The following is a 14,490-nucleotide window of genomic DNA, read 5'->3' as shown; positions in this document are numbered from 1 at the left end:
TTGGTGTGCTTCTTGCTTTTGCTACCCTTGTTCTTTAATAAAATTCTTGCTTGCTGCTCACTTTATTCTGTGTCCACCTTCCTCCTTCTTTGAAGCGGGCAAAACAACAAACCCTGGGTACTGAGGTAAAAAATCCTGCAACACACTTAGCAGCCGTGTTAGAGGGGGATGTTCTAGCAAAGAAGCCCAACGTAGCTCAGATGACTACCAGCCACTCTGGCTACGTGGATAAACAAATACAGTGTTTGAATTGGGAACATATTTAGAGAGCTTGTTCGAAGGTTCTAGCAGGAAAGTTCAGCTACTTGTTTACCCTTGACTGAAGAATGGCCCTCTGTGGGAGAAGGTCTTCCTCCTTGACCAAGCACGCAGCTCTGGGAGGGCTGCACGTGCAGCAGTGAGAGAGGAAGGGGACACCCATCTAGCCAGCCGGATCAGCCAAATCAATCCGGGCGATCAGTGGGGTGACTGATGTCGCAGCCAGACGACCCTCACATCTGGGAACGTATTGAGAGACACGTGACACTTTCACCCCTTGGTTCAGGGAGGCTATTTCAGGAACGTGAAAAACGTTTCAGTGTCTCATTACTGCAACTGATATAGGCAAGCTCATGAGGGTTATTCAACACACCTCCTATCAAATGCTTCTAGGTTATTCTACACCGTAGACTTCACAACCAGGAGATGAAAGTGATCATCCATCGACAGCACATTTATGGAGTCTTTTCAATGTGCCAGCTATAGGGCTAATACTTGAGAAATACTTTTTCTCTTTTATTTGTAAAACATCCCCATTTTTTAGGTGAGGAAACCGAGCAAGATACGTTACACAGCCTTTTCAAAGCCATTCTGATAAGCGCCAAACTCCACTTTGCACCCATATTTATCCCCCTGCTCACGTGTGGGTACACGTGCCCTTCCGCCCTGAGAAAGTTGGCTGGAGATGAAGACAGAGGCATTGACCATGTCCATAAGTGGTGACGAAGGAGGCAACTCCTGAATTGTTGCTAGTGACACTAATGACAATTGCCACCCTCTAATTCAGGAAGATTTGCTATAAAATGGGAGATCTGTTAGAAAGTAGAAGGCCTATGCCCTGCAGGCTCTGGGACCTCTCAGCGCTGGCCTACCTGTTCCTTTCCACCAGGAGAACAGGGGACAGGGGACAGGCCATCACCGAGATGGTATCTCAGTCGCTGAGCCATGGGTTCTGCTGCAGGAGAGCAAGTAGTTTTGCCTATTGGCAAAGAGTGGGAATTTGATTCTTCTGAAGACATTTGAATGAATAAATAGTAAGCGGCCGTGCTGTGTATGGAGGCTCCTGGTCCTCAGCCCCTCAATCAGGAGCTTCTGTGTGGATCTGTGCATCAGAGTCCAGCCTTCCCAACAATGGAAATCCCTGATGCATGTGTTCTGCTCAGGAGCAATTGAGAAAATACTTACTATGCTGACTCAGTAATGCCCTCATATATTTAAAATATAATTAAGGATTAGAATAAAAAAATCCACTCTCACTCCTGTCTCTCCTCCTTCAAGTTTACACTCTTCTCCCTTTGATGACTACTTTTTAGTAGTTTTTTTTTTTTTTTTGAAAAAAAAATTTAATGTTTATTTTTGACACAGAGAGAGAGAGAGAGAGAGAGAATGGGGGAGGGTCAGAGACAGAGGGAGACACAGAATCCAAAGCAGGGTCCAGACTCTGAGCTGTCAGCACAAAGTCCGACATGGGGCTCAAACCCATAAACTGCGAGATCATGACCTGAGTCAAAGTTGGCTGTTTAATTGACTGAGCCACCCAGGTGCCCCCTGGGCCAAAACATTGAAATTCATCCTTGAGAGTGCACTACGTGGCATGTGTTTTCTTCATTCTTTAGAAGAGGAACATCTTCATTTGGAGATTCTTCCAAGCTGTCAGTAGAGAGCTTTCCCATTTCTTGAAATTAAGAAGTCACATGGCCAGATTAATCCTCCTAGAACCTGGCTCTTCCCATCACACATCACAACTCTGACATCTTCAAGGGGGTCCCCAGTGGCCACACTCAGACTCTAGTAGACATTGCCATGGCTCCTATGGCAGCTCTGTGCTCTCTGCCCATCCACACACAGGCCTTGACCCTCCAGATTCAAGCCTCCTTCTTCCCCTCCACTCTTACATAGCACTTATTTGTCTTCCTGATCTGGTGCCCATTCGCGTTGCTCGGTGTTCAGGATACACACCTTCTTTCTCCTTCCGAGCCACAAGATCTTCTGGTGCAGGAGGAGTTTCTCTACCTGCTCTACCTTCTCTACCTTCTCCAGGTATTTTCACCAGCAACTAGTAACAGCCTTGCCCACGGTCAGTGACCGCTAATATTTGTGGTGACACTCAGCAACTGCTCTCTGAAGCTTGGAGCTGTGGCTCCCCATCTTTGCACTGAGTGACTGTGGCAGCAACTTCCCTCTGTAATAACTTCTCATGATTGTTTCCGTGGAGGCCGGAGTGTTTCTCACCTTCTTAGAAAGAAGTGCTTCAAACAGAGAGTAGGCCCTACTGGTGCTCGGCAGCTCCGTTTTCCTTCCTTCCAGAAAGCTGCCCACAATAGACCCTAGCGAGGCCCCACTGGTAAAGGATATTTTGCTGGGTCAAAATCCCCTGCCATCTGCCCTCTCAGCTTCTTTCTCTTTAGTCTTAAGAAAGACAAAGAGCTTTGTCCCCACAGAGCGAGCTCTCATACCAACAAAAGACCTTTCTCTTCCTCTCAAGGTTACAGATTACTCAACCGTCTTTTTAGTTCTCAAACCCACATGAAAGACTTAGGGATGGTTTTGAATTCGACTTCAGAAGTTCCTATTTGCACAGAGGGACCTAGAAATCAAGACTCAGAAGCCACTCTGTTGAGCCTGAAGTTTAATTTGTCAGAAATGCCCGCTATTCTAACAGTGACTGGAATTATGCAAAGAGGCGGCAATCAATACTACCTGCTCCTGTATCGGTGTCCTCAAAATGAGGTCCCTGAGCCATCACCTCAGGGTCATCAGGCGGATGTGCTGCACATTCAATGTTGAGAACTTTGAAACTTTGATATGACCATTGGAAGCAGTTAATGAAAAGCCCAGGCAAGTGAATACGACTAGGATTCATGATCTACAAATCCTCCTCCACTTCCTAGACGGTTGGTTATGCTGGGTTATCCTAGCGGGAGTTACATCAGTCAATTGTGCTAGAGAAACTGAGCTCCCTAAATCTGCCCAATCTATAAACTGCATAAGCCAGGGTGCTTAATCTGGAGTCCGTGTTTATTAACATGTCTAACAACTTTCAGTTGTTTTGTTTAGTTGGGGAATCTGTCAGGAATTCTTCCTGCTGAAAGTATCAGAAATCTCAACTAAATCTGTTCTAAGCAAAAAAAAGTTAACTTCCATAAGTGAAAGTTTCAAGACCGAGGCATAGTTGCATCTCAAGTCTCTGTTGGCTTTGCCTTTCTGAGTCTGGGCTTCACTCTGAGGCCAGCTCTTTCCCACCATGGCCTCCAGCTGGAGTCTGAGAGTCTCCCCACTTTGTGTCCAGCAGAAAGAGAGGGTTTCCCCTTTACAGTAGCTTTAGATGAATCGAACAGGGCTGAATGGTCACTTCTGAATCAAATGCTCTGACCAGACACACACACACACACACACACACACACACACACACACACATACTGAGAACAGGGGAGACATAGATTCTGGAAAGGAAATTTCTGTTGACATTACCAGAAGTGGAAATGGATATTATACAGGCAAAGCAATAGACTTCACTATGGTTCATACATTAAGAAAAAAAATCAACAAAGAAACTGATTAACAACCAATAACAGATAATGGTACTTTTCATATACTTTAAAGCTAGTTGTGATTTCCTCAGAATCTTGAATTTGGAGTAAAAGGCCCAGATTCTTGCTACTACTTCCAGGAGCCTCTTGGGGCATTCCATTTTCTTACCCCAAAATAGAAGCTATGCCTACCCTGAAGAGCTCTTCATTTCAAAGCAGACCTGTCACTTATAATTACTTATCGAGTATCTGGGTTTCATCAGACTGTAAAACGCATGCAGGCCAAGCATATGGCTATCTTATTCACTGCTGTATTCTCAGTGCCCCTGACAGAACTTAACATACGTTAGATGCTTAATAAATATTTGAAATATAAATTAAATGAGTTAATACATGGTGCAAGTAGAATTGGGGGGAAAGTCGATAAACCAGAATGTCATTGGTCTCAATCTGTGGATTCATATTAATAGAAAAATCAGATTGTGTACAGAAGGGAATGTCAGAAAACTCCAATTCCAATCCAGTTCTGCTGTCAATGGGTTCACGAACTTAGATAATCATCAAAGCTCTCTGAGCCTCAATTTTTGACTCTGTAGTTGAATTGGAATATTCCTAGAATTCACAACTAAATTCTGTTAGTTAAGATATGTGGTGAAGCAGAGTATGATCCCTACATATAATGTTAACATACAATATGATATAATATATAAATATAAAATATGTATTAAAATATTAATATAAAATGATTGCTCTAGGCTAGACTCCTAGGCCATGAGTATGAATTCTGACCATGGAGACCACCATTTTCATCCTTCCTTCCCTTTCTTTCCATTCTTTATTGTACTTGAATAATTATTAAACGATTGCTGTGTGCAATCTGGCTCTGTTGATGATTAAAAATTAATCTCATCAATCTACATCCTTGCCTTGATTAGGCACCCCCCACTTGGGCCCTGTAGGTTCTGTCTTTGATGACAATCAAAGTCTATCCATCAAAGATCTACCATATGTAATTCCATAAACTGATTAAGAGACGTTCTTTTCTGACCTTGATGTATTATGAAAATGACAGAGGCTAATCCCTCCTGAAGTATAATTTTCTGAGAATAGAACTTTGGTCTCAAAATGATGGCCAAGTTTTTCTAAGCTAACCTCTTCTACTTTATGACTTCCTTTTTCCAAAATGGATTAATTGGGTGGCACTTAGTTTCCCAACAGATTCCCTTGTCTTCAACCATAAATCAAAGCTGTCCTTGCCAAACCGACACCCCTGATGAGACATTGGGAAAGGAAATAACAAATCCTCAGACAATAAACTTTATTTCTTCCTATTACTTTAGATCTGCAGGTACTGTAGCTTTCACATGCTTGTTTATTAGTTCAATCCATTAAGAGAACAATGACCAAATACAAATACCCCGGGCAGAAACATGACAAGGGCAAGGAAACAGATGACTACTGGCGCTCATTTGGAATATAATAAATACTATTCCGTCATGCTGTAAGTTTTTGACCTTAAGCAAGAGAAAGTTGATGACTTTAATAGAGTTTGCTTCACAAGCCTTTTCCTTTCTGCTTCAAAACTACTGACTCTTTTTTTTTCTTTTTAACCTGTAGCTGTCTTATGGTTGCTTTGCAACATACATCTCCAAGTGTGAAAGCTAGGGCCCACACGGAGAAGGCCTGGTTCACAGGGTGGGCACTTGCAGCCTATGGTAAGCAGAGGTTCTCCAAGTTTGGAAAAAGCAGAGTTGGAAACAGGCTCCCTGCTTACTGCATAAGGCCTGCACCCTAGGTTTATAAGAGGAACTGCTTTGGGCCCAACTCCATAAGAATTTAGCTTCATAAAAATGCTATCTTGGATGTACAGCCTAAGAATTAAGAGATTTCTAGTCATGTAGAAATCACTCCATAGATGTGACATTTGGGGCACTAACTTCTCTAAGCTTCAGTTTATTCATCTGTAGGATGTATAAATGACAATAGCACCACCTCACAGTGTTCTGGGGAATATTAAATATCATTAGTCTTGTAAGGATTTAGCAGGGCCTGGAAGGACCTGTGAATGGTGGTTACAGGTACGTGGACATCAGGGTTCTTGCTGTCCTCTTCACCCCAGCCCCTTGTCGCTGTGTATCTAAAGAAATGCCGTTAGCTCCAGGGGTAAATGGAACCAAAGGCAGGAGGAATCCTGCTGATTAACAGATGATAGGATCTGCCAGCATTTCCAGGCCCTTCCCAATCAACTTGTCTCATAACCAGCTTCTTGGTACCCCTGATATCTTCTTGTCATACCTCTGGTCAAGAGACTGCTGCATTTGCTTGCTCACTTAATCTTCTCCATTTCTGTAATTTTGTGATCTTCTCCCTCCCCTTCTCTCTGTGTGCAGGGTCCACTTGAAACTGACCTGTTTCCGTCTATTCTGAGGTTCTATCAAGTCTCAGAAAGGAGCAATCTTTTAAAATGCCTTGCTTCGGGGCCCCTGGGTGGCTCAGTCGGTTAAGTATCTGACTTTGGTTCGGGTCATGATCTCACGGTTTGTGAGTTTGAGCCCCACATGGTCAGGCTCTGTGCTGACAGCTCAGAGCCTGGAACCTGTTTCAGATTCTGTGTCTCCCTCTTTCTCTCTGCCCCTCCCCTGCTCTCACTCTGTGTCTCTCAAAAATAAATAAACATAAGAAAAAAAAATCCCTTGCTTTACAACAACCATAAAGGGTGAGCCACACAGAGAAATTCTGAACTCATCGAATTAGAAGTATTAGAAGGGGAAAAACTCTTTTCAAATGGCCAATGAACCAAAATACACTGTGTTGACAGAAAGATGTAAGGACTTTGTTTTGGGCTGAAGAAATGAGAAGGGGTTGAGAAAATAAAAATCGTACCAGACATATAGGTCATTAGTTCTATAAAAGTACAAATATTTATTCACTGCATGGCAGTATGCCTTATGGGATCTATCAATCAGTGTGCCTATAGAAAATCTCCTTTGATTTTATTGGGAGAGGGCTGTTATATGTCATTTATAATATTGAGCACTATAGCATATTTAATGAACAGGGTGCTATAATAATACCTAACTTCAAGAGTCATCATAAAAAACCTTGAGTGTTCAATTAATCCATCCCATCATCTTTACATCTGACAGCCCCAAATGATTCCAACAATAACCTCAGTGGCTTTGAAGAGTAATCAGGACCTTCAAAAATGTGAAAACACAAACAATTTTATGCCCCCTTCTTTCTAAGTTCATCAATTGCGCTGCTAAGTTTCAGAGTTAGACTATTTTTTTTTTCTTTTTTTAGAAGAGAGCACAAGCAGGGGAAAGAGGCAAATGGAGAGAGAGAGAGAGAGAGAGAATATTTTTTTTTGAAAAAATAATTTATTGTCAAATTAGCTAACATACAGGGTATACAGTGTAGTCTGAAATCTTGCCATTTGCAACAATGTGGGTGGAACAGGAGGATATTTGGCTAAGTGAAGTAAGTCAGTCAACAGAAAGATAGATATCTTTTGTTTTCACTCATATGTGGAGTGTGAGAAACTTAACAGAAGACCACAGAGTTATAAATAGAGGGGGAGGCAAACCATAAAAGAGAGCGGGACTCATAAGCAGACTCCACGCCTAGTGTGGAGCCTGACATGGGTCTCAATCTCACGACCCTGGGATCATGATCCTGAGATCATGACCTGAGCTGAATTCGAGAGTCAGACACTTAAGCGACTGAGCCACCCAGGCACCCAGAGTTAGACCTTTTTAAATCACCTGTTTTCCCTATAAGCCTTTCTTATTCCTAAAGGTGTGGCCTTCACTTTCTCTTTTACATCATCATGTGTATCTTATTATCTCCAAGATGATAGTCTAGTAGGTGAAATGGCAATAAGGGAAATGTAGCTTCCTCTCGTACTGCTTAGGCTAGAAGTGAGAGTCCCTGCTAAGGAAGCCCAGATGCGACTGTTACTCAAAGGGCTTTGCTACTGCATGTCTCAATCCTCCCAGGAATGCCAATCCACTTACTGTAGTTAGAAATAAATTGATTCAGATGCTTATATGCTAAATTAAAATGTCATCTTTGACCTTTGGAGGTTAGAGCATCCAAAGGGCATGGCCAGAGTTCTCTGAAGCTGTCGTGGGTAAAGGAGGCAGATTTATAAATCAGAGCTTGCAGGAGAAAGGGAGGAAGACCTGTGAGCTCTGAGGACACTGTTAATGACATTCCAGCCTGGCCTTCCACCCTGTCCTCTTGGCTACCATCACTTGATTATGTCTATTTCAGAAAACCTGATTAGGATGTGGCTTATTATCAATTATATCTCAATTAAAAAATGAAAATAATTTGTAAAATATTTTAGCTTAATGCAATATTGCATAGCTGTCTCTCACGGGGATTGGGGAAAAGATGATCCAGGCAGGAATCTGGGGTAAAAATCTTATCTCCTCTCTCCACAGGAAGGCTGGTCAACATTCTTGTCTATTTTGTTCCCAAGACAGGTTCAGGGGGACAATACTGGTCCTGGTTGTCCCCTCAGGCTAATGTTCTTTCCAATACTGCCCGATGGGATGGCCACACATCATGGCTTTTGGCGTAGTGTTCTTGTCTTGTTGTATAAGTTATCAAAATCAAGTAGAAAGAACCAAATCCATAGGTAGCTGTTTTCATTTTTTAATTTATTTTATTTTTTTCCAATACCATGACACAAGCAAATTCCATATTCTGGGGAAGGAGTCCTAACCTCCATTTCATTAACCAGCCCTATCCTACCTCCCTCCCATTCCATATATGCACATGCACAAAAAAGGGAGAACCCTCTCAGACGGCACAGACCATGTCTTTATTGCATCCCGGTGCACAAGTAAGGTCAGCTTCCTGAAAACTGCACACATGGACACAAATTCCTAAAAGTGCTCTTGTGTTTTTCACATGTCTGATTTTCATAAGGCCGTGCTTGGAACACGTCTCCTCCAACCCCCATCACAAATGTTAATGTTCCCCTGCTGCCTGCAAACTCCACAACCCAGGCCTTCAGTGATCTGACCCCAGTTTCCTTTCTATTTTTTCCTCTCTTCTCTTCTTCTCCCGCAAGGAAATGACCCTCCAATCCAACTGGACTACTCAACCCTGGAGAACATTCTTCCCATCTTTGTAAACTTCTTCACATGGATTCCCTTTCCTCAAAAGTTTCATTCTATTTCCAGTCTCAACTTCCTAGAAATCATCTCAAATGTCACTTTATATTAGAATCCTTCCCATCCAACTCCCCTTTAAACATATGTGAAAGTTTTCTCATTTATTTCTTTATTTCTTTATTTTACTTATTATTAACCATTCTCCTTCAGTCACATTCTTTGTAGTTTCTGAAGTATCAGGTTATCATCCCTACTTTTTATTGTAGTTATTAGTCTATTTGTATTCTTGTGCCAGATGGCAAGTGCCTCAGAGAAATAGGGGTTCTGTCTCAAATGTCTTCAGACAAGATCAGGCATCTTCAGGGTATTATGGCTGTAGACTCAAATGTCTTCATATGCCTTGTAGTAGCAGGTGGACAGAGTGCCTTACAAGCATGTGCATGCACACACATGCACAGAAATATATTTAAAAATAGGAGTAAATAGCTTCATTTCAGTATGGATACAATTACATATGAAATTCAACATAAGTTTCTGTGGCTTTTGAAATCAAATAATAGATGAAATCAAACTGAGATGTCCAGGATGTTTTATCCAAATATTCAGAAGGAAAGCTTCAGAAAGATTCCAAATTGATCTCCTCGAAATTCTATCTTTTTGGGTCTAGAGTTTTTCAGAGTTAGGGGTGAATGATAAATCATAAAAGTATGCCATGATTCTGGGGAGAAAGATACAAAAAGAACTGGAAGCATTAATAATATTTTCGCAAAGAGTAATCAAGTATAAAAAAATTTTTTTTAAGCATAAGAAACTCTTAAAAACTGAGAAAAAACTGAGGGTTGATGGGGGGTGGGAGGGAGGAGAGGGTGGGTGATGGGTATTGAAGAGGGCATCTTTTGGGGTGAGCACTGGGTGTTGTATGGAAACCACTTTGACAATAAATTTCATATATTAAAAAAAATTTTTTTAAGTGAATTTAAGTCAGAACTACTGTGTTTCTATCTGGAAGAAAATAAAGGAAATAAAGAAAATAAATCATGTCTCATGCCAGAATATATTCTAAATGGGTCAAAGATTTAAATGCTAAAAAAGTATTAAAAGTCGGTTTGCCTGGGTGGCTCATTTGGTTGGGCATCTGACTCTTGATTTTGGTTCAGGTCATGATCCCAGGGTTGTGGGATTGAGCCCCATGTTGGGCTCCACACTGAGCCTGGAGCCTGCTTAGAATTCTCTCTCTTCTTCTTTCTGCCCCTCTCCCCATCTTGTACTCTCTTGCTTTAAAATAAAGTAAAAGATTCTTTTAAAAAGTATTAAAAGTCATGAATCCATAAAGTTACTAGAAGAAACCATGTATAATACACACACACACACACACACACACACAATCCTGAAGTGGAATAGGCCTTCTAAATATCAATTTTATCAGACAAATGATAAACTAAAAAATAAATTGCAACTCATATTGGAAAGGGCTAATTTTCCCAATATATAAAGAACACTACAAATCAATACGAAAAATACCATCAATCTAGTAAAAATTTGGGAAAAGATCTGAAGATAATTTACAGAAAATTAATACAAATAACATATATATGTCACTTATATATATCACATATAAGAAAAACATGCAATTTTAAATCATACTGAATACTATTTTTCATATATTAAGTTGGAAAATATAAAAAAAAATGATACATACAGTTTGACAATGGTCTGATGAAATAAACAGTATTATGTATTATAGGTGGTAGTTTTCAAAGGAGAAACAATTATATAATGGTCAAAACTTTATATACATTTATCTTTTGACCTAATAATTTAACTTCCAGCACTCTACCCTACAGACACTTTCCTGCATGTGTGAAATGGTATAACTACACAACTTTATATTGTAGCACCATTTGTAATAACAAATCATGGAAATAAACCAAATGTCTACCAATAGAGGATTGGTTATATTATGGTAAATTCTTAAATAAAATACATGTAATTCCAAAAAAGAATGAGAAAGCTCTCCATGACCTGATATGAAATGTTATCTAAAATGTAGAGAATGATCTCCAAGATATCTTGTTGACTGAATAAAGCAAGATACAAATCAAAGCCTCTATATTTAAAAGTGAGTAAAAGGAAATATGCATTTATATTTTTTTATTTTTCTATAAAATATTTTTGGAAGGAAACAAAAGAAAATGATAAAGTTGTTTGCCTCTGGGGAGGATATAGGGTGATTGGGTTACTGGGATTGTGTACCTTTTGAAAGCTGAACTATGTGATTGAAATACCTATCTGAAGAAATACGTACAATTTTAATTAAATAAATCTTTCATTTTCATCCCTCTTTTAGAACAATGCTTCCCTAAGTGGGACCTAGAGTAATGTCTCAGATGAGTGAGTCAAAACGCAAGAGCAAAGGGAGACTTTTGATATTCTCAGTCAGCCCAGGAAAAAGAGAATAGGGTTCACTCTTGGGGGCTTACAGAGTTTATTTCCGGAAACTTCACTGCAGCTTAGAGGCCTGAAGGCAGCTGGGAGGAAATGCCTTCCCAGAAAGCATCCCCAGGGAGCTTACATCTCATACTTGGCCTGGATTTCCCAGTTCCTACCTCAGCCAGAGATGATCACTGTTTGCTTTAATCATCAGGTGAGCCATATTTCTGTTTCTGTCATGTGAAAAATAAGTCCACTGACCCAATCAAAGGAGGGATATGGAGACTCAGCACAGTGAAGCGAGACTTTAATCACCATTCTTGCAAGAGCAGGTGTCTGATGGATAGGCACACTCGGGACAGTTATAGCAAACAATTTATCTCCTTGAGTGCAAGTCTCTCCCCTGATTCCTCATTGGCTGGGCACTACAGAGATAAGTCCCTCCCCTGGTTCCTCATTGGGTGAGTACTACAGAGGTTACAGCCTTACCCAGACTTGCCTATGCCCATGTAAGGCAAAAAGTACTCTGAATGGAACAAATGTACATTTCCTGAGGTGACACAGAGACTTTCAGTCCCTCATTTGTTCTTTGGCTCATGCTCATTGAAAAGCCCGTAAGAATAAGCCTGCTAAAGAGGGGGGGGGGGGGGAGAACTAGGAAGTAAAGTGTCTAAGGGTTTGGGACTCCATTATGGGGAATAAGGGTTGTACATATGTCCAATAGGTTTACAACCTATTGTTAACTAGACAGCACAGCTTTTATCTGGCATTTCAGAAAGTGAATCATCTCACTTCTCACATGTCATGAATTAATATAGTGACTGGTGAGATTTAGGTCTTGTATTTGAGGTCTTGGGAAAGTTGAGAAACCAGCATTCTTGCTTTCTGGCTTCATGTGGATTTGAAGAAATTCCTTTCAAGTTTTTCCCTCCTCTTAGGTAAGGTACCTTTATACCCCAGCCTGGATTTTGCATCTTGGAAGGTCTGATGTGTACATATGCAGATTAGCAGGGCCTCAGGGAAACAGAGTTCATCAGGAAGCTTGAAGAAAATAAGAAAAAACTCTGCACCAACCACTAGGGCTAATGACATGGCCACTCGACTCCCATCCCATCCCCAGCCCCTCACCTTTTAAAAGTCCATGGCACATTTTTGAGAAGGAATGATTACAACATTGACAGTTAACATAAAATTTTAAGAATATCTTAAAAAAAACAAAAGAAGGAATTCCCTCTTTGAAATTCACGTGAATGAGCCGCAATTATGCATTGGGAGCCACCAAAACAAGGAGTCAGAAAGTGTGTCAGTGTGTTTAGACACATTCCCGTCGATGCACTTTCGTAAGTTGTTTTGATTTCAAGAGATCATGTTTTGACTCAAATTACAGCCTTTGTTAAGAATTGTTAACATAGCGTGAGCAGAAATGGAGGGGTGTGGAGAAGGAAGAAAAGTGGAAGTAAATATTTTGTGGCAAAGCCTGAAAAACACCATAAGACATCATCAGTCTTAATTCTGTCAGCAAACTGACAAGATCCAGATCTCTCTAACAGCTGTCAGGATGGTGTCTCCTGCTGGGACATGTTTCCAAACCCATTAACTTCTGTTACCAGGAAGGAATTGCTTTCTCCCAAGTGCAGAAGCCCTAGAAGTTGCAAAGGACTTGGTATGGACATGAAGCTATGTTCATGGCTTTGACTTCAGAGTCTCTCTATTATCAGTCCTCTGGACTGAACTTGAAGCAGAGAACCATTTAAAAGGAATAATTTTATACCCTCCCTAACATTTTCAGAGTAGCTACAGTTATTTTGGGTCATATAATCACAGCCACCTCACTACAAGCTCCACAGAGACTCTATAGTATAGAGACAGTTTGGATTTACGTCTGTACCTCAGAACATTCCAGGCACTTAGAAGGGTGACTGACAGTGATCCACTGCAATATTTAAAGCAGATAACAGAGCACATAATGGTAGAAATAATTATAGTTAACACATATTAAGTATTCAGTAGATGCCAAGTGCTATGCACCGAGATTTTCATAGAATATTTTTTTATATCATCCCTACTGCTCTAAGAAATACATATTAAGTTTGTCAGTTTAACAAAATCTTTATTTTGACTAGAACTCAAGCTCTCAAATTTCTAATCCTTGTCTTCAAAACTATCTTCATCAAAAATACTGACATGGGGCGCCTGGGTGGCTCAATCGGTTGAGCGACCGACTTTGTTTCAGGTCATGATCTCGCGGTCCGTCAGTTCGAGCCCCGCATCGGGCTCTGTGCTGACAGCTCGGAGCCTGGAGCCTGTTTCGGATTCTGTGTCTCCCTCTCTCTCTGCCCCTCCCCTGTTCATGCTCTGTCTCTCTCTGTCTCAAAAATAAACAATAAAAAAAAAATACTGACAAATCCTTCCAAGGGGCTACCCCCAGGCAATTGCCAGAAAAAAAGTGACCCGAAGCATTTTCTCCTCAGGCTGAAAAGGTCAAAAAGCACTGGTTTGCTTCCAAGAGGACCCAGTCTCAATATGTCTGGCTGCTGCCCTTTAGAGGTTTATGCCTGACATCATAATAGGGAGATTTCTGATCAGAGAGCTCTTTATCCATGGGAGGAAGGTGGTCAAGGAAGAAATACAGTTTTCTGGATTCTTAAGAAGTAGATAGTGTCTGCCAAGTCTCTGGTTCTTTGCAAGTGGCTGACCCATACATAAACTGCACTACAGTGACCAATAATAAGAGACAGATTCAGATTATAAAATCTATTTCCAGGCAGGGACCTTGCATTGCTTGACAAACATACCAACTAGCCGTGATCTTTCTGATTTGCAGCTCAGACAACCAGAGGTTGGCCCACTGAATTCTGTTGACCTTGATGAACTTATTTTCCCAGCTCTCACCTGCTAGTACTCCCATTACTGAGATCTTTTGTATTCTAAAGACATCCCATATGGCAAACCAAGCACATAACTCTACATTCCTTACCAATAGAATTGCTGGAAACTCTTATGTTTAATTCTCTGAGAAGCTGACAGATTGTATTCCCCATAGTAGCTGCACCATTTTCCTTTCCCCTCAGTACTGTATGAGGATTTCTCCACATCCTTGCCAACACATAGTATTATTTGTCTTTTTGATCTTAGCCATTCTAGTG

The sequence above is a fragment of the Prionailurus bengalensis genome, chromosome D2 (genome assembly GCF_016509475.1).
Source record: "Prionailurus bengalensis isolate Pbe53 chromosome D2, Fcat_Pben_1.1_paternal_pri, whole genome shotgun sequence".
Taxonomy (NCBI): domain Eukaryota; kingdom Metazoa; phylum Chordata; class Mammalia; order Carnivora; family Felidae; genus Prionailurus; species Prionailurus bengalensis.
The sequence above is the reverse complement of the archived record's forward strand: the minus strand, read 5'-3'. Positions refer to the sequence as shown.